The 22,399-nt window shown below is 40.3% G+C and overlaps 1 protein-coding gene across 1 annotated transcript in view; it reads right to left on the reverse strand.

Annotated features, from left to right (window-relative positions):
* Positions 1–22,399, reverse strand: part of PTPRN2 (protein tyrosine phosphatase receptor type N2) — a 1,314,151-nt gene that overhangs the window by 136,077 nt on the left and 1,155,675 nt on the right. The window lies entirely within an intron of this gene.

Genomic DNA, 22,399 nt, shown 5'->3' on the forward strand with positions numbered 1-22,399 from the left:
GAACAAAAAAGTAAAAAATAGGATTCAATAGTCAACCACAGTAAACAAGAGTTGGTTAACGATCATTTCTCATTCAATAGCTTCAAAATAAGGTATTAGAGGTAGAAGAGAGAAGAGAGTTGATTTGCCAAAAACTGTTTTCACTTTTTAGGGTGAAAAGTTAGAGATAAGACTATCAAATATATTTTTAATCTTTTTCCTGCTCAACTGCCAATCATATTGTGGACTTCCCAAATTACACACCCACTTGAATTCTCGAGGTTTGACGGGTGAAGTGGGAGTGGATTATCTGGTGTCATTCCTTCTTGGTCTTCTGTTTTAGCTCAACGCAGCTGTGTAACTGTGAGCCTACCCTGTCCAACAGCTGTCTTTATCATCACCCCAACATGCGTATAATGTGGAACTTCTATAAGGCCACTAGCCATTAGCATTTAAGGTTTATTCACCTGCTCACGCTGCCTACTGATCTAGGCCCCTTAGGGTGTCGGTGCATACCCACAGACAGCTAGCTTTGGACACACAGGTTTGCAGGCACCTCTTGAAGCAAGGTAATCTCTTTGCCTGCATATAGAAAGGTAAGTATGGGAACCAGGCTGAATGTGATAACTATCTGGATTTGTTTGATTGCAATCACCTGTAAGATGTCTTTCTTTATAATGCAGAACATAAAATCGGTTCTTGGATACAACTGTCAATGTAATGTGAAATTAAATGACAGTACACCACTTGCACTGTTTCTCCTTCGTTTAACTTGCATTGAGCTGTATGTTTCCAGCAATACGAAGAACTTCTCTCTACAAAACACCTAGAAATACTGGATAAATAGCATAGTCAGATTTCACAAAAGTAAGGAAAATCTCCAGAATTCCAAAGTGAAGAAAGAACTGAATACGAGAATGGTAGGCATGTGATCCAATGTGAAGTCCTTGAGGAGAGGGTTAGGGTAAAACCATTTCCTGATGGTTTTTGGTTTTACTTCCACATGGGACACAAGGTAAAACTTTACCTCCTATAGAGAGCTAGACCACATACACAAATAAAACTAGGACCCTCTGGAGACCATGGTCTCAGTGAAAGGGTTTGTTCAGGCCACAAGGAGCTTATCTATCTCCATCTGGGCTCAAAATGGGATGAAATTTGAACTATGGGCCTGTCTCATGTAGGACTGAGGTTCAAATTTACAATATATGTGTGGTCTGGTAACCCCTAAGTGAGAAGTTGATGGTCTTGGTTTAATGATAACGTGTGGTGTCTGGCAGGAGCAATTCCAAAACTTCTCAAGGTAAATACTCTCCGCATAGGCTGTACACAATTCTAAGAGAGAAAACCTCGTTGATGAGGAGTTTATAATCTGAAATAATAAAACCCACCAGACAACAAACTAGTTGAGTAAATTAGCAGACATATCAAGCAGTAGAATTAGCATATATATCAAACAGTAGAATTAGACTCCTAAGAACCTAAGGTAATAGAAACGTAAGAGAAACAAATAAATACATTTACAAGGATTAAAGATATTACAGTAGGAATTAATAACACACAAACAAATCTACACAACAGGCATATTTGAAAAGGAACAAAATAGAACTGTAAATGAAAAATATACTCCTTTAAATCATAAACAAGTGGATGAATTAAATAGTAGATTTGACACTACTGAAGGGAAGCATTGTACAACAGAAGATAAACTGGGAAAAAAAAAACCAAACTCATCGCTGTTGAGTCGATTTTGAATCATAGCAGCCCTATAGGACGAGTAAAACTGCCCCATTTCCAGGAGCAGCTGGTGGATTTGAACTGCCAACCTTTTGGTTAGCAGCCAAGCTCTTGACCACTGCACCACCTGAGGAAATTCCCTGCAATGCGGGGCAGAAGGATAAAGAGAGAAAACGTGAAAGCAAGATTTAAGAGACGTGTGAATGAGAATGTCCAGCATACTGCCATTAAAGGAAAGAATTGAGAGAATGGAGGAGAGCCAAATTTAAATTGTAAATGATTTATAATTTTCTAGAACTGATGACATACAGGAATTTTCAGATTGAGGAATCACAGTAAGTCTGTATCAAAAATAAAAATAGATAAAATAAATCCACAAGGAAACCGCAGAATGATAGAGGTATAGTAATTGAAACAAAGTAAAGATTACCTACAAAGAAACAGCTATTAGACCAGCAACAAACAGCCTTCTCAACAGCAACAGCATTAGAAGTCACGATTAACAATGTTTTTAAAGTTAACAAAAGAAAAATAACTGCAATTTGATCCTTGCTTAATCTATTATGCAAGTGTGAGGATTAAAGATATTTTCAAAGACTAGAAGTTTCCCACTAAAAGACTAAAAGAACGATATTTTTCAGGAAAAAAGGATATTTACCCAAAATGACAAACTGAGAAGCAAGGAGAAATGGTGAAGAAAAAAAAAAAAAAACCTGAAAAACATGAGAATAAATCTCAACAAATGCTGACTATAAAAATTAGTGATAAAAATGGTGAGTTTAAGGATATAAAAACAAGGTGAAAGTAAAATACTGAACAACAATATACATGTGTCAAGAGGGAATAGTTGGGGTCAAAGTCTAAGAGCCTTGGTTTATTGGGAGAAGGGTAGAGATATTAACTTCAGACCTTGTTAAATCAAGTATACATATTAAAATAGTCAGGGTAATTATTAAAATATAGCTGCTGAACTAGTAGAGGGGAAAAGAGGGAATAAAGAAATCTTAATAATTGCCATAGAAAACAGGAAAAGATGAAAAAAAGACAGAAAATGCATGGTAAAGATAAGGCACAAAATAAGACGTATACAGGCTTAACATTGATAGAAAATAAGTTTTTAAAAACTCACATTAACAACATGGTTATAACATTTTCTGTGACATCTCGTTTCTAGGAGCTATAATAATAAAAATGACATTACAATACTACACAGTATTTTAAAAGATTTTCCCACACAGTACATCATTCTTTTTCCTCACAGCAGTACTATCATGCAGATTTTATAATCAGTCATATTTTATTGATAAGAAAACTGAAACTGAGGTTCATGGAGTTTAACTCTTACCCAAATGTCACACTGGAAAGCAAGTCGTTAGACATGGAACCCATCACTCTTTCCATTGTAGCACAGCATTCTTCTCTCTTTCTGAGTTTCATTTCCCTCTTACTCAGAAGAAAAATATATCAGTGAAAAGTCATCATGACCCTTTTAATCTCTGTCTTATCATAAATGCTCTTACCATCTAGCAAACTTAAACAAATGAATGAATACTACTTTCATTGTTCAAGAAACCACAGTGGGGAGGCAAAGCCAACATAGCACCAAAGACAGACACATCATGCTATCCCTCTGCAGTAAAGACCCAAAAAACTAAGTAAAACAGACAAAAACGTCAATCCTGGAACCCTAAGTATCAAATGAAGGGATAAAGAAATACATCAAACACTGAATAGAACAAGAAACTGAAGGAAAACAGAGGAGGAGGACAGATACGGAGTGGAGGTCCTCTGCAAACTAACACAGCACAGTGTTGCCATTTTGGAGCACAGCCATCAACAACTCCAGAGAGGGAGTACAGGAAGACAACTTCATGGAGCTCCTGACAAGACAGAGCAGTGGCCCCATATACCACGCCTCCTTCCCGCTGGCCCATGTCAAGCCTCTGTAGCTAGAGCATCCCCAGCTCAGGCTCGACACTGCACTGGGCCCACACTGCCCCTCCCCTCCCTGAACAGAGGGAAGCAAGCCCATACCACTCTCTGTCTAACACCCCTGCCTATCTGGTGAGGGGCTGTGAGCACACCTACACAAGTGGATCAAAATCAGGAGGCAAACAGCACCTTCCCAGTCCACCCTCAGCCACCTCACTAAACCACTGTACAGCAAAGCAAACTCACTCTGCCTGCTGCTGCCCTGCTCACCCAGACAAGGTGGTGAGAGCTATCATGCCAACAGACAATAAGCAGCAAAGCACACCTGACCTACCCACCCTGACCTATCAAAACAAAACAAAGAAGCAGGATGAAACAAATGAACTTACAATCAATAAATAAAGAAAATAATAACTTAATGTCTTGGAGACAGCATACAATATCAAAACATATAAAAGAGCAGGACAAGATGGCTCCAGTAAGTGATGAAAATAAAGAATCAGATGACCTTTTAGTAGAAGAAAAGACAGTGGACTATCTGATATGGAATTCAAAAGACTAACATTTAGGGCTCTCCAAGATATTAGGAAAGAGACCAAGGAAAACCAACAAAAACATAGCCAAAATCAAGGAAAACACAAAAAAGCAATAGAAGAATTTAGGAAAATAACACAAAAACAAAACATTAAAATAAATAAACAATTAGAAATCATACAAAAGCAGCAATTAGAAATCCAAAACATAAACAACAAAATTTCTGAAATGGACAGCTAAACTGAAGGTTTTAGGAGAAAATTTGAAACAATGGAAGACAGAATCAGCAAGATTGAACACTTTGAGGAAAAATCAGAGAAAAGAATGAAGAACCTAAGAATAATGTGGGACCCAATCAAAAGCAAAAATCTGCATGTGATCAGAGTTCTAGAACAGGGGGAGAAAATGAAAATCACGGAGAAGATTGTTGAAGATTTGCTGGCAGAAAACTTCACAGATATTGTGAAAGATGAAAAGCTGACCATCCAAGAAGCTCAACAAACCCTACATAGGATAGGCCAGAAAAGAAAGTCACCAAGACACACCATAATCACATATGTCAAAACCAAAGACAAAGAAAGAATCCTGAGAGCAGCTTGAGAAAAACAAAAAGTTGCTTACAAAGGGGAAACAATAAAACTAAGCTCTGATTACTCAGCAGAAACTATGCAGGCAAGAAGGCAATGGGATGACATATACGAAAACTTGAAGGAAAAAAACTGCCAGCCAAGAATACTAGATACTGCAAAACACTCTCTCAAATGTGATGGCTTTCCAGATAAACAGAAATTAAGGGAACTCGTAAAAATCAAACCAAACATACAAGAAATATTAAAGAGAGTCCTTCAGTTAGGTAACCAACATCAGACGACAAACAGAGTCTAGATACAGGACAGCATCAGCCAGATAACAACCTAGGTAAAGAACTCTCAATAATAAAACAAAACTAAAAGACTTAAAACAGGGAAACAGAGATGCCAATCCATAAATGACAGTGTCAAAACAGTAAAAGGGGGAATAAACAGTGTAGGTATAGAACTTTCAAATGGAGAGGAAGTCAAGGCAATATCAAGTAATAAAAGACTCATTCCAACTTAGGAAGATAAGAGTATATTTCAGGGTAACAACAAAGAAAGGTAACAAACTTACTCATTAGAGTAAAAAAAAGTCTCAGTAAACACAGAATCTATAAAAACGAAAGAAAAGAAAATCCACAAACAAAAGAGACTCAGTGCAGGAAAGTAAGAGGAACAAAGAACATATTAGCACCACAAAAAAATAAATAAATAAAGTACAACAATATGACAGCAATAAATCCATGTCTATTGATAATCACACTTAATGTAAATGGCTTAAATGCACCTGTAAAGAGACAGAGAGTGGCAGAATGGATAAAAAAACCATTACCCATCAATATACTGTCTATAAGACACACACTTTCGACACAAAGACATAAGTATATTAAAAATCAAAGGATGGAAAAAATGTATCAAGCAAACAAGTAACCAAAAAAGGGCAGGTGTGGCAATACTAATCTCAGATGAAATAGATTTAAGGCAAAATCAACCATAAAAGACAAGCAAGGTTATTATGTAATGATTAAAGGGACAACCACCAAAAAGACATAACTTTAACAAATATCTATGCACCCAACAACCGGGATCCAAAAATAGATAAAAAATCTGAACAGACCCATAACAAGAGAAGAAACTGAAGAGGTAATAACAAAAACTCCCAACAAAAAAAGCCCTGGCCTGGATGACTTCACTGTAGAATTCTAACAAACATTCAGAGAAGAGCTCACACCAGTACTGTTCAAACTATTTCAGAGCATAAAAATGGAAGGAATACTCCCAAATTCATTCTATGAAGTCAGCATAACTCTGATACCAAAGTCAAGCAAAGACACCACAAAAAAAGAAAATTGCAGACCAATATCTCTCATGAATATAGATGCAAAAATTCTCAACAAAATTCTAGCCAACAGAATTCAGCATCATATCAAAAAAATAAACCACCACAACCAAGTGGAATTCATACCAGGTATGCAAAGATGGTTCAACATTAGAAAACCCATCAATGTAATCCCCTACATAAACAGAACGAAAGAAAAGAATCACATGATCGTCTCAATCAATGGAGAAAAGGCATTTGATAAAGTCCAACATCCATTCCTGACAAAAAACTCTCCAAAAAATAGAAATAGAAGGGAAATTCTTCAACATAATAAAGGGCATCTATACAAAATCAACAGCCAACATCATTCTCAATGGAGAGAGGCTGAAAGCATTCCTCCTGAGAACAGGAACAAGACAAGAATACTCTTTATCACTACTCCTGTTTAATTAACATTGAGCTGGAAGTCCTAGCTAAACAAAATAATGTGCATCCAAATTGGTAAGGAAGAAGTAAAACTATGACTATTCACAGATGATATGATCCTGTACATAGAGAACCCTGAAGATACCACAAGAAAACTACAGTACTAATACAAAGATTCAGCAGAGTAGCAGGATACAAGATAAACATGCAAAAATCAGCTGGATTCCTGTACACCAACAAAGAGAACTTCGAAAAGGAAATCAGGAAAACAATACCATTTATAACAGCTCCTAAAAAAGATAAAATACTTAAGAATAACTAATCAACTTTATATGGAAAGAAAAGAGGCCCTGCATAAGCAAAGCATTATTGAGAAAAAAGAACAAAGTAGGAGGCCTCACACTACCTGATCTCAAAACCTACTATACAGCCACAGTAGTCAAAACAGCCTGGTACTGGTACAATGACAGACACATAGATCAGTGGAACAGAATCGAGAACCCAGATGTAAATCCATCCACCTATGGTCAGCTGATCTTTGAAAAAGGACCAAATTCAATTAAACACGGGAAAAGACGGTCTTTTTAACAAATGATCCTGGCAAAACTGGAAATGTATATGTAAAAAAATGAAACAGGACCCATACCTCATGCCATACAAAAAAACTAACTCAAAATGGATCAAAGACCTAAATACAAAATCTTAAACAATAAAAATCATGGAAGAAAAAATAGGGACAACACATGTTAAATGGCATAAATACAATACAAACCATAACTAAAGATGCACAAACACCAGAAGAGAAACTAGATAACTGGGAGCTCCTAAAAATTAAGCACGGTCATCAAAAGACTTCACCAAAAGAGTAAAAAGAGAACCTACAGACTGGGAAAAAATTTTGGCTAGGACATACCTGACAAAAGTCTTATCTCTAAAATCTATAGAACACTTCAACAGTCCAACAACAAAAAGACAAAAAATCCAATTAAAAAATGGGCAAAATATAAGAACAGACACTTCACTAAAGAAGATATTCAGGCAGGTAACAGATACATGAGGAAATGCTCATGATCATTAGCCAACAGAGAAATGTCAAGTCAAAACTACAATGAGATATCATCTCACCCCAACAGTACTGGCACTTACCAACAAAGCAGAACATAACAAATGTTGGAGAGGCTGTGGGGAGATTGGAACTCTTATGCACTGGTGGTGGGAATGTAAAATGGTATAACCACTATGGAAAATGATATGGTGCCTCCTTAAAAAGCTAGAAATAGAAATACCATATGATCCAGCAATCCCACTCCTAGGAATATGTCCTAGTGAAATAAGAACTGTCACATAAATAGACATATGCATAGCCATGTTCATTGCAGCATTATTCACAATAGCAAAAAGATGGAAACAACCTAACTGCCCATCAGTAGATGAATGGATAATGAATTATAGTACACACACCACAATGGAATACTGTGCAATAATAAAGAACAATGATGTAACATCTCACAAAATAGATGAATCTGGAGGGCATTATGCTTAATGAAATAAGTCAATCACAAAAGGGCAAACACTGTATGAGACCACTATTATAAAAACCCAAGAATAGGTTTACACACAGAAAAAAACTGTCTTTGATGGTTACGAGGGATGGTGGGGATGGGGAAGGGAAATCACTATCTAGATAGCAGACAAGTTAACTTTGGTGAAGGGAAAGACAACACACAATATAGGGGAAGTCAGCACAACTTGACCAAGCCAAAGTCATAGAAGCTTCCTAGACACATTCCAACACCTTGAGGGACTGAGTTACTGGGGCTGAGGACTGGGGACCATGGTCTCGGGGGATATTTAGGTTAATTGGCATGACATAGTTGATAAAGAAAATGTTCTACATCCTACTTTGGTGAGTAGCATCTGGGTCCTAAAAGCTTGGGAGTGGCCATCTAAGGTATATCTATTGGTCCCAGCACATTCGGAGCAAAGGAGAATGAAGAAAACCAAAGACACAAGGAAAATATTAGTTCAAAGGACTAACAGACCACGTGAACAACAGCCTCCAAACCGACAGAGCCCAGAACTAGATGGTTCCCGGCTACCACCACCGACTGATCTGACAGGGATCACAACAGCAGAGCAGGAGAAAAATGTAGAACGAAATTCAAATTTACAGAAGAAGGGCAGATTTACTGGTCTGAGGGTTACTAGAGGAACCCCCATGACTATGGGCCCTGGACACCCAGTTAACTCAGAACTGAAGTCCACCTTTCAGCCAAAGATTAACCAAAAAAAAAACCAAACCCATCGCCATCTATTCTTTTCCAGCTCACAGGCAGATAAAATGAACAATAACACATGTTAAGAATGTGATTCTTAGTTCAATCAAGTATACTAGACCAAATGGGCAACACCCGCCCAAAAGCAAAGACAAGATGGCAGGAAGGGACAGGAAAACTGGACGAATGGACACGAAGAACCCAGGGTGGAAAAGGAAAGGAAGAGAGTGCTGACACTGTGGGACTGCAAGTAATGTCAAAAAAAAAGTGTGTATCAATTTTTGAATGAAAAACTAATCTGTGCTGTAAACTTTCAACTAAAACCCGATAAAATTTAAAAAAAAAGAAAGAGAAAGAAACCACAGTGGGTTTACATACTGAGTCAAAACAAACACCACTTGCTTGTATTCAAGTCCTGTCCAATGTCTGGCCCCAGTTTACCCATCCAAGTCTGTGCTATTGACTTTGTTTCTTCCACCATCAACCCAGACTATGTGAATTTTCCTCTGGTTCCTGAGCGGCTGTGATACCTCCTGTCTCAGTCTTCTGCCTAGCCCAATATGGCTCCTCCTTATTGGTTAAGACCCCGCATCTAAGATCCACCTCAAGTCCCAACACCTCCTTTCAAGCTCCCTCTACCACCCCAATCTCCTTAATGGCTGAGAAGTCTTCTAGCAAAAAAATACAATGTGGTATTTGACTATCTCTATTGTTTATCTGGAATCCCTGGGAGGTGCAAAGGGTGTGGCTGATAACTGAAAGGCACCTCAAAAGAAAGTCCTGGGGATCTACTTCTGAAAAACAGTAATCAAAAACACTATGGAGCACAGTTCTATTCTGACACATATGGGGCTGCCATGAATTGGAGTCGACTCAATGGCGACTGACACTGGTCGTATTTCTCTAGCTAATCATCCCCCTTTCATCCCGAATAGATTGTAAGTATCTTACGGGCAAAACACACATCATCTACTTGATTCGGGCACTCAGAAAAAAATTGCATCGAATGCCTACCTTGTCCAGGGCTGTGCCAAATGCTAAGGATGTAAAAGGGCACAAACCCTGATTAATACTTGTTCATTTGTGAATTGTGTGTGGAACTGTATGGTTTAGTGGAATTGCAAAAGCTGCATTTTATAAACCATGTTAATTTTACACTGTATGTTCACGTATATCATGAACAATCCATTCTGCTCCTTGAATAATACTGTTGCCATTGAATTCCTTTGAACACCGTCTATAAACGTACAGGCCCAGTAGTCACCAAATAGGCCAGAATAACACAGGCTCTTTCCAGGTTTATTTGGGAGAGGTTCCAATAGTTTACAACCTCATTTATTCTCTCAGTCATTGAGCACTCACAATATATTTGCTGAATAATGGATACTTTGAAAACCCTATTCTGGGCACCTGTTTCAGTTGCTTCGCCTCAACAGTCACCTAATAGGCTTGTTAACTACCAAATTTAGTGTTTGGTTATTCATGTTAATACAACAAATATCAGTTGGACGCTTGGTTTTACTTACTTTATTTTATCCAACTTACCCACTAAAAGAAGGTGTATCAAGCAAGGAAATGGTAAAAGAACAATTAAGTAAAAATTGGAGAAGCAATGTTTGTGGGCGCACCTTATCCATACAAACCATCCCTGAGCAGTTGAGAGATCAATCTACTTAACAGTAGACCAGGATTTTCCTTACCCGTAACTTCTCCCATAGAAGCCACGATCATCATCACACCCTCTCTAGAGCCCTAACTTCAAATCAAAGCCAGTTTATAAATATATAATACCAAAGACCCCACAAACATTTCTTAATAGGCTCAACTGCTTGCCTCCCTGTGACCTGCTTGGCAGCAAGGGGACTGGTCAGATTTGGGTCGTGGAATTTTTTTTTCTTAAGAAGCAAGTGTCAAGACAGAAAATATATTATGTTGAAAACTCTAAGATACTAAAAAGCAAAATCCCAACATTGTTCTAGCATTTTAAAAATAAATCAGATTTTTTTAAAAACAAAAGGACAAATCACGCCCTCTCTCACAAAAATATAAGCTAGTTCACCAGCACCCCCCTCCAGTAAAGAGCTCATGATTACACTATCCATAAATAGTCAACAATGTAACACCTGTCCAAGACCTCACTAGGGCCAGCAGGTGAGCAAGGTGCTACTTGTCCCTGGGTGGTGCAAACTGTTATTGCACTTGGCTGCTAACAGAAAGGTTGGAGGTTCGAGTCCACTCAGAGGCCCCTCAGAAGAAAAGGTCTGGTGATCTACTTGCAAGTAATTAGACATTGAAAATCCTATGGAGCTCCGTTCTCCTTTGACACATATGGGGTTGCCATGAGTCAGAATGGGCTTGACAGCAACTGGTAGAAGAGGGTGTTGGTGAGCAGGAAAACACTCTTTACAGCCACTTCAAGGCAGAGGGCACCAACGCTCCCAAGCAGCCCAGAGGAAATCTGGGAAAGAGTTGCAGATTATCGCTTCCCTAATCTAGAACCTGTTCTTGCCCCAGGGCCCATCTTTATGAGTCTCGGGCTGCCTCCTAACCTGAAACTATTCCACCCAAAAAGTCCTCCTTGACTTCCTTCCAACAAAAAGCACCTGTTGGTGCCTCAGTTTTTCAGGGTCCTGCTCTTGGTTGAAAAACTAATCAGGTCTGATGTATGAATTGCTAAATGCTATTATTTAAATGGATTAACACTTGCTGGTTCTTCCACCGCTGTCCAAAGGAATGGTAATGACGGTGGGAATTTTAGACTCTGACAAGGAAACAGGAGATGTGTTTTGATAAAGAGGTGGAGAGTTAAATCATTATAGGATCACCAGCTTGCTTGGTGGGTGGATGGTAGGACAGGCTGCAGAGCAAAAGGGCTCAGAGCACAGGAGGTCTGCCGTCCTCCGGTGCTATTAACTGCACGAAAATCTCACAACATGCGTGGGAGGAATGCAAATGTCACCCTACTATTTGCTACGGGAAGGAGGGTAGGGCTCTCTCACTTGCTTCAGGCTACCAGAAAACAGAGGTGGGGTTCAAGTATCAGTTCCCTCGAGGTCCACAGAACCCACAACAGCCACAGCCCCCACCCAGGCTCCAGCCTCCAGTAGCCACTCTTCTTGCTGACCATCTCAAGGCAACTTGTTTTTATAAATTGAAACAACTGTCTTTGCACTGTATCGTAATACTAATGCTTAACTCTTACACATAAGAAATATAAGTGCCTGAGACATTCAGCAGTCTGTCTTTCAACTTGTTAACTCTCCTCATTGTCCTGACATGACTTTTCAGAAGGGTTTTTTTTTTTTGATCTGAAAGTTTAGCAAAAGTAATCAATATCACTGCTACTCTCAGAGATGACCATGGCTGATGGTCATGTGCAGACTAATAACTAGGCATACAAAGAAAGAGGCAAGGAAATTAGTATCATTATATCAAGCTCAATAAATTCTTGCCGACATCCGAGACTAGTGCTGTGTACATTTTCTGAGCTTTTACTCAACAGGCTTCAGAAGTTGGTGGCCTTGTAGCCTCTGAGGAGTACTTCTGGAACCATGCTTGAAAAGAACTACAAATGACTCCCACACATATGAAAAGATGCTCAATCTCACTCATAACAAGAGAAATGTATATTAAAACTGCTTTATAATAACCTTTTCCACTTACCAGTGGCAAAAATAAAGTCTGTTAAGGTTGGGGAGGGTAAGGGAAAACTGGCACCATTTTCTACACAGTTGGTGAGAGTGTGTCTTCATTATCTAGTGTTGATATAACAGAAATACCAGAAGTGGGTGGCTTTAACAAACAGAAATTTATTTTTTTACTGTTTAGGAGGCCAGAAGTCCAAACTCAGGGCACTGGCTCTAGGGGAAGACTCTCTCTCTGTCGGCTTTGGGGAAAGTCCTTGTCTCTTTTCTGCTTCTATTTCCAGGTTCATTGGTGATCTTCATGTGGCTTGACATCTATCTTCCCTCATCTCTGCTTTTTTTGCTGCTTGCTTATTCTTGCTCTTCTATATCTCAAAAGAGATTAATTTAAGACACACCCTACACTAATACTGCCTTATTAACATAACAAAGAAAACCTTATTGCCAAATGGGATTATAACCACAGGTATAGTAGGATTTACAACACATATTTTCGGGGGACACACTTCAATCCATAACACCATGTCAATCTGCGAAACACCTTTCGTAGGTAACTTGGCAATATCTATCAAAATAGACAATAAGCATACTCTACGACCCAGGATCTTACTTCTAGAAATTTAACCTACATATTTTTTTACATATGCTGTGCTGTTTGGGGTGGGTGATGTTTGAAAATTGCCTAAATTACTCTTAATAGGAAACAAATTATAAATTATTGTACATTAAATAGTAGAATAATATATGGCTGTTAAAAATAATGAGGTACAGTCATATAACCTGTTCCTCACTTATTGACACGGTTAGGTTCCAAAGACCAGGTCATTACGTGAAAATTGGCATTACGGAAAAATAGAGGTTGTCCACACCAGATCACAAAATGGAGGGTGACTACATTATTACATAACTACCAAATGACATCATTCATAACTGCCAAACCACTGAAAATCACGGCCCAGCCAAGCTGGCACATGACCTTAGCCATGACAGCCAGCGTTACTCTCACCTCGCACCTCAGCATTCATTACTGCCAGATGGACGTCATTAATGCACAATAGTCAGAAAGTAGCTTTTTTATAATTGTCATAAATGGGAAATGTATGATAACAAGAGAGTTGACAAGTGAGGAGTAGGTGTATACTCCTATGGAACTATCTCCTAGATACACTGCTACATGAAAAAGAACTGTGTGTTTATGTGTATGTCGTTACTACTTATCTGTGAAAAAATCCACAAGAAAATGATAGCAATGGTTGACTTTGGGGCAAGGGAGGTGAGATATCAGAAGTCAGAATATGGGATGGGAAGACTTGCTTTCCTCTGTCTATCTTTCTACCATATCCACATATCTGCTATTAATTTTTTTCATTATACCTATGCACAAACTGACAAAACACAATCCTTGAACCTGGGCTGCTGGAACTCGTTTTTCCCCCTCTACCTAGTAGAAGATGAAAATCTAAAGAAAACCATAAATTTAGGTTACTTTAAAATGGTTTTTAAGAAGTCACATGATTTTAGAGCTGGAAATTACTCAGTTTGGAGATAGCTAGATTAACCCCCTCTTCTTAGAGATGAACGTAGAGACGGTGGTGCCCAAGCTCCAAACTCACAAACCCAAAGAGTGGTGGAGTATCAGTGACTAAACGTCTGCTGAGCGCCAGGCACATACTAGGCACTGCACCCAGTTTCCTAATCATTACCCCAGCCTTCCTCCTGAAATACAAGATGCCGGTGACCAGTGAGAAACTAAATGGTCTCCGTGATATCTGGCCTCTGAGTACATCTCAGGGGTATTCACAGCTAAGCCACAGAAACAGTAACCAAAAGTGATAGTAATGAGAATGTATGTAGATATAACAGAAGTCTGAAACGAGACAAAAAGGCTCTAGAAAAATCCACGCAAATCCACATAGGAGTTAGAAAGTGGACTCTAGGTTTGGGTCAAGCACAAAGAACATGACGGCCTTTAAGAGGTCACACCAATTCAACCCAAACCAAGTTCAACTGGCTCCTTACGTTGATCTAAAAAGGTGTAGCCAGGCCTACGGCAGCAATGTCAGGAAATGTCCAGAAGGTCACCCAGAACCAGTTGCCATCAAGTTGACTCTGATTCATGGCAATCCCAGATTAGAACTGTGCTCCATAGGGTTTTTAATAGGTGATTTTTCAGAAGAAGATTGCCAGGCCTTTCTTCCAAGGTACCTCTGGGTAGACTCAAACTTTCAGCCTTTCAGTTAGCAGTCAAGCATGTTAACTGTTTGCATCACTCAGGGACTCCACATGATCGTTAGAGTTCACATTTCTCACACCTGAATATTCCTGTTATTCTAACTAACTTGGTTATCAATATCTTAGATTACTCCATTTTCCTCCTTTTCTGGTGATTTAATGCAGCCTTGGGACATCAAACTCAATACTCTGTAGTTAGGTGGTTTGTGAAAGCTTCTAACTGGGAGCTGGGGGAAAAGAGCAGGTCAGACTCCCATCCACCACGCTGAAAAAGACAAAGGGTTGAGGATACCTAATTTAGATGCACTGAAACAATGTCATTCACATGTAATCCCTTTGTCTAAATATCCAGCAGTATTCAAGCAAAAAATATACTCCACCAAATCAGAATCATGGAAAACAGCACTGCTGAGCCAGAAACAATAACCTACATAACCGTGTTCCTCTACGTCTTTATTCTACGGAAGCAGGAAGGGCCCATTTATCCACTAGTTTACTTTAATTATTAGGGCTCACTAGTAATCTAAGTTAGTGAGTGAGCACCGATACAACGGAAGTCCAATCAATAGAATGAAATTCTGGTGGCCCAGTTGACTTCACAGTGAGAAGTGGTGACCCGTTGTGCTCTCAGATGTGTACATTTAGATCTCAGAGAGCCGGCACCACGGAGAAGTGCATGTGGCGAGGTGATCAGGGAATAACAGCATTTTAGGAATACAAGGCACTAATTTTAAAGATGAAGGAACTGAGTCCTAGAGAAGTAACCTGCCTCAGGCTACTCCTGCTGGGTGGAGGCAGGGCCGGGCTACAACTCTTTCTGCTGCATCATGCTGACTAATAATCTTTCTTAGGTAACAGGTCTTCAGCATGTTGTCAAGAAGCCTTCCTAGTTAAGCACTTAACAAAAAGTATTTATAAGTATTCACAAGTATGACGCCAAAGAGCCAAATAAGCCAAAATGATCAGAGATGTAGGCCACTCGAAGTATATGAATTGAAGAAAAGAGGATCCTAAATGCGATACTGGAGAACCTGGGTGGTGCAAATGGGAATCAAAAGGTTGTAGGTTCGAGTCCACTCAGAGGTGCCTCAGAAGAAACTCCTGGTAATCTACTTCAGAAAAATCAGCCATTGAAAGCCCTATGGAGCACAGTTCTACTCTGTCACACATGGGTTCACCATGAGTCAGAGTTGACACCACCCTAAGTGGTTATTGGTTAAATGAGATCCTAGAAAAACAAGGAAGGCAAAACGCCCACCACAAAAGTGACTAACCCTGAATCTCCAAGGTGCAGAGATATTTGGGACAGTCTTAGATTACAATCAATTTGCGGACAGGCACTCTGCCACCAATCTGGGTAGTCTCCAAAGTTGACACAATATTATAACTTAAGCATATTTAGCAAACTAAGTTGATGAATCCACATGTATACACCCAAGAAGAAAGGGAGGCATCAGGCCTCCTCAGACCGGTAATCCAAATCCCTTCTGTTTTGGTTAAATTCATTGTTTTTTTTCTGATCCCAGTGACGATGGGAATCCTTTGGTCACTTTCTGCAGTGTAGTAACTTTTCCTTTATCTAGTCCACCTCTCTCAGCTTTGTTGTCTTCATCTGTAAAACCTACCTCATGGGTTTCTTAGAAGAGTGACTTAGGACAGTTATATATTTGTGCTTAATCAGTGTTTGCAATAATGCTTATTCTTATTATCAGTATCATATTTTCCAAGACTAATGGGAATGCAAGGATTAAACAGAGTAGGATCTAGTCCGTCTTCTTACTTTCAACATTGATGAAGATGTATTAAGCAGAAGTCCTACTAGAATTAAGTTCTATGTTCTTTTCAATCTAACGGAGAAATGTTAACCTGTTTAATATTCCCATGCCCCAAAGAAATTTTTTCTCTTGCCTTCAAGCCTCCAAAGGAAAGGAGTTCCTGAGCTAGAAATAACTACATTAGAAACAGTTCCTCATGATTCCCACACACTAACTGCTCACTGCTAACACAACTGCTTGTGTGTGTGTGAGTGTGTGTGTCTCCTTTCTCATGCCATGCTCCTCAGCTGATTCAGATGTAGTTAGTGACCCTGAGAGCAGGAAGCTTGTCCTTGACATGCTCGTACGAAACCAGGCACCATGAAAACAAATGTGATATGGAAATAGATTTTTTAAATCAATAAATTCAAAGGATCTGACAGAATGTCTTAAGAAGCCATGTCCCTTCCCATATTCAAAATATAATAATTTTGTAATAGTTTTACGAAGTCATTTTAAGGATGTCATTTGTTTTTCAGACTTCTGAATTTAGTCTCAAACTTCATCATATTGCCTTCTAAACATTTCTTTAAAGATGAACTAATTTTATGGAAGTTGGTGTTTCCCTTTCCCTACCTCCCCCTACAGCTATTCCAATTATTCAGCAATATTTACTGAGTCCCTACCATGTGCCAGGTACAGTGCTTGGAACATGTCATCCATCCACTCTCGTCTTCCACCTTTCACAAACTGAGCTCAGCCATCCCGTGGTGGCCCCTCATCTCATCTTCTCCAAGAGAACATAACAGAGGAAAAGGGGTCGACATGCCCAGCCTCCCGGGCACACCCTGTCTTAGGTTTGCATTTTTCTACCCAGAAAATTCCCCAAAAGCACACTTCACACTGCCCGCCACCATTAAGCCTGTTTTCCAGGGGTATATGGCATTCCTGGACTGGCTTTCCCTGTGGATAAAGTCCTTTCCCTGAATTCTGCTAAAAAAAAAAAAAAAAAGGAGTCTTTTAAAACGTGCTTTTTAAAAATATGAAGGGAAAAAAAAAAAGAAAAACCAAAGTACAGAAAAATAGAATGGGTCAAGCTTACAGAACAGGGGCCTGGAGCTCAGTGACACGTTGGCTTGGCTGCCTAAAGGCTCTACCTGGTTTGTTTCTTTGCCACGATCCTTCTTGGTTGACTAAGAACAATTAGAGGTAAACGACATCTGCTGAAGTCTTACAAGGTGTCAGCTTCTTAAACGATTATCTTGTTTAATCCTCATAGTACCCTAAGAGGTAGGCACTACTATTACTGGTCACTATGAGTTGGAATCGACTCGATAGCAACTGGTTTGGTTTTTATTTCACAGACGAGAAAACAGAGGCTGAAATATTTCTTCAGGAACACAGAACTGGTAATTCACAAAGCTTCCAAGCTTTGAAACCAAGTTTACCTGACCCCGGAATCTGTGCTTTTTAGCAACAGTGCTCTACTTCTAGATCCAACCACTCAGGTGCCTCGTGCAGGGAGAGCTGCATGCAGAGCAGCAGGTCTGATAGCAGGCTCGTGCCCACCAGCCGCCCCCTCCACGTCCGCGTATCTTGCACTGACATTGTCACTTGCGTTCCTTCTGAGAACTCGATGCCTCTAGGCACCTGGTAGACATGTGCTTTTCCCTGACCCATTTCTCTATGTCGTGTTCCACTTGCCTGAAACACCTTGACTAGCCGGTAATTAAGCCCCTCCCTACAGTGATGTGAAGCTCAGCCTTCCCTGGCAGTGACTGTGAGCTGACAAATGGGCCTGCTCTCATTAGTGACTACCAGCCCCGAGGCAGGTCTCCTCAGCCGCAGCCTGCTGCTTGCCTGCTTCACGGCACCCAGGAGGAAACCTTCCTTCTCCCATTTCAAAGCCTCCACCAGGCCACCTGTCTCCTTTCTGAGGGATGACAAATTCTGCTTACCCTCTCAACGTAGTCCAGTCCTTGAGGGAATATTTATCTCTAGAATTCTAACATGAAATTACAGTCCATGGCAAATAAAGTAACTATACAAACCCAAGTGAAAGGAGTGGTCTGTGAGAGAGAGAAGGGAGTTTCCAGAGTCTGGGGTGCTTCCTAACTGGGCATACACACCCCCTGTGACATCTCTGCCCTTCCTCCCAGATCAGCCCCACACGACAGCCCCCAATGTGCCCACGCAATATCTGGCTTTGTAACTACCTGTGAACTTATCCCTTCAAAAAATGCTTTCTGTTCTTTGCTAAAGAAAATGTTCTAATTTCGCATGTTGGCAACAGGCCTTGGTAACGAGTATGTCTTCCAAATAACTTGGCCAACTTTTCCTTTCTACTTTGTAGGCTACTCCTAGCTTCTACCCTGTTGTTCAGATATAAATAACTTCTGCTGTTTATTTCATTGAATCTATATGTTAAAATGTGACATTTTGCATGATGCTCTGTGAGAGCAGCTGAATTTCAGAAAACAATGGTTCTGTGGATTACATGGACCTTATATGATTTATTGGGAGTCCTGGTGGTGCAGTGGTTAAGTGCTCAGCTGCTAACCAAAAGGTTGGCGGTTCAAACCCACCAGCCACTCCTTGGGAGAAGGATGTGGCAGTCTGCTTCTGTAAAGATTACAGCCTTGGAAACCCTATGGGGCAGTTCTACCGTGTCCTACAGGGTCCCCGTCAGTTAGAATCGACTCGACCGCAGTGGGTTTGGTGTGTGATTTATCTGACAGTCTTTGAATCCTGCCTGTGTAGTTCAGTAAGGTCATCGTGTTAATGTTAGCTGTTTGATAAGCATGGAAGTTTCCTTAAGGACGGTCAGGTTGACTGATCACCACAGAATTATCTTCCTTGTGGCTTTAACGAGTTAGAAGGTCAGATACTCCGGTGTGTGTGTTCCTGAGCTGGTTTCCAACAGCTGCTGCTGAGGAGAGAACGCTGTTCCCAAGTCACTAACAACAAAGCCAGTTCCCGGGGAACATTTCCAGCCTATCACAAGGTGCTATCAGGACCACACAAGTGAGAAGGGGCCTAGAATTCCACAGCCTAAAAGATGACTCTTGAAAGTAATTTCACCTGCTTTCAGTGAGTAAGAATTCTAGTAAAAATGCTAAATGTGGTTCACTTAAGCCGTATGTCTCCAGATTTCTCATCACCTGTACCAGGGAAAATGCTTCGGTTGAAGAAAATCATACGGGTTGAGAGAGCACTTGAACCCATCTATAGAGTTAGGAAAGAAAAATAGGACTATCCGAGTTAAGAGAATACACATGGATGTCCAGGGACAAGGACTAGGTATACTTGGCGACATCAGTTCTGTACAATCCCCCTCCCTACCGTCAAATGCCTGCATTCTTTGGAGTCAGGGAAATATAGTTGGTAACATTCGATTTAAGCACAGCTTCTGACTAATGAGAAAGACAGAAAGACCCAGTTTGCTTTGAGTTTACAGTCCGTATGCATAGAGTCCAGGGAGGTGGCTGAACTCATATTGTAAAGTTTGAATGCATTTCTAGATTCAGCATTACAGTTGGGTAAGGGGATAAACGGGCATTTAGAAACCTTGGTGACATAGTGGTTAAGAGCTATGACTGCTAACCCAAAGGACAGCAGCTCGAATCCACCAGGTGCTCCTTGGAAACTCTATGGGGCAGTTCTACTCTGTCCTACAGGATCACTATAAGTCAGAATTGACTCAACAGCAATGGGCAAAAATGGCAATGGGCTGCATTAAATGACCTCTTCAGTGGGACACTCACATTAAGCTTAAACTTATTTTGACCAGTTGACTGATCACAGTCCTCGTGGCTTGTTGTTATTGTTAGTTGCTGTTGAATTAGCTCCAGCTCATGGCAATCCCACGGACAACAGAGCAAAACATTGCCTGGTCCCCAGCACTACATTGGACAATATTCCACTGTGATGAATAGGGTTTTCACTGGCTAATTTTTGGGAGCAGATTGTCAGGCCTTTTTTCCTAGTCTGTCTTAGTCTGGAAGCTCTGCTGAAACTTGTTTGCCATAGGTGGCCCTGTTAATATTAAAATACTGGTGACATAGCTTCCAGCAGCACAGTAGCACTCAGGCCACCACAGTACAAACGGACAGACGGGTGGTGGTCTTGTGGTTTAAGCACCTCAACTGAAATTTAACCATTATGTTTGTTTTCAGATTCTTCATTATACATGCGAATGGCAAAACACAATTTTATATGAAAAATACAACATTTGCAGGTACCATCTGGACTTGAGATATCACCAAATTGTAACTCAGTGACTTAAGAAAATCCAAAAAAAAGTGCCTTGAACCATGGCAATATTAGAGTATAATAAGCTCTCTGAACAAATATCCATTTGGCTAACTTGCCAGATAAACATATTAGGCTGGTGTGTTTGGCCCCAATATCGAATCTCATTAGAAATCTAAACTATTGATCTAGTTTCCTTTCCTAAAAAGGACAAATGTCGATATAGTCTCTAAAAAGTCAGACTAAAGTAATATAAAGAAGAGCTTCTTTCAAAGTTAACAGCTGTTGGTAGCAGTAGGAACTCAAGTCTTTGCTAAATGAACTTCTCTGCTCCTGAATCTTGAAAATATAAGAATTCACCGTACAGCCAAGTAACAGGAAGAGCATTTACTGGCAGGTAACCTGATGTCACTGGAGTCGTTCCACTCTAGGACAGACTTGAGGCTTGCTGGGTAAGATCCAGCCAAGAAAGGAGAGAGTAAGGCCACATCTTAACGGTTGGTGGCCAAACGGCTACACAACCATTTGGATTATAATTCCAGCTCAATCGATCAGAAAAGCTAAACGTCCGACTTTGGTTTAGTTTTAAGTGATTTCTGAAGCAGACTGTTGCATGCATCAGTCTTCCCACATGTCTGATCCAAATGGGTTTAGAACCATGAGTTTCCTGGGATGGTAGAACTCTGACACCCAGGAGCGAGAACCGCCAGCAACACTGCCCCACAGGCCTGTCTAGCACACCCAACGGCCTCAGAGCATCATCAGGAGGGTCCGAGACTCTCCATCTTAGTATCTGCGACGAGGCCATTTAATGAAAATATAGCTTCTTGGCCTTTTGTGGTCTAATTCCACCAGTCTATGTCATTATTAAATAAGCCAGTAAGAAAGTTTCAAAAAAAATAAAAAAGATATTTAAAACAAACAAAAAAAAACACTTGGCAGGATCCATCTCAAGACATGGGAAATTAACTGCACAATGACAAATCTTTCCCTGATCCATAAGTACAGAAGCTGCCTCAGCCCAGGAATGGAAAAGGGTTCCGCTTTTTATCAACGGGAAGCTCCGTCTGCAATATGAAAAAATAACACGGCTAGGTTGCTTTGTATTTCAGCTTTTACAATTACTGAACAGGAAGGTGCCTGCCGCTTGGAAGCTCAGGACAGCATTACCCTGGTGCCTTCAGGAGACAGGCAGTAAGAAGTGCTGAATTACAGACCTCTCTCTTAAATCTCAGACATGCACCATGCATCAAGCAGCAATCCACAGCCACCCAGTCTAGGGCTCCTCCAATACCGACACTCAGCTTGGGGAAAAGCAAAATGTGGTGCAGTCACCTCTCTAAGTTTCACCCCATGGAGAACTTCTGGTGAGATCCCTCCAGAAAGTCTTTTCATGACGGAGTGAAGCACTAAAACTCCCCACTCTCCCCGATGTCACTTCTAATTATAAGCAGCATATGAGTGACATTTATTTACCCAAACGATTCTTGGTGAGCTGGGAACTGAGGAGGAAGGAACCAACTGCCGTTTATTAGTCAGAGGGCTAAAAAAAGCAGCACACACAGTAGGCACTGATAGATGTGTGTTTCCGGCATGAAGAGCAAAACAACCAATAAAAAACCATACACATGACTGAGTGTGTGTGTGGGGGGTGGGGGGGCTTAGCATTCTAAGCAGAAGAATGAAAGAAATCCCAGTGTAAGAAGTTCTCATATTCATTTAACTTAGAGGACTGACT

The sequence above is a fragment of the Trichechus manatus genome, unplaced genomic scaffold (assembly GCF_000243295.1).
Source record: "Trichechus manatus latirostris isolate Lorelei unplaced genomic scaffold, TriManLat1.0 scaffold00020, whole genome shotgun sequence".
Classification (NCBI taxonomy): domain Eukaryota; kingdom Metazoa; phylum Chordata; class Mammalia; order Sirenia; family Trichechidae; genus Trichechus; species Trichechus manatus.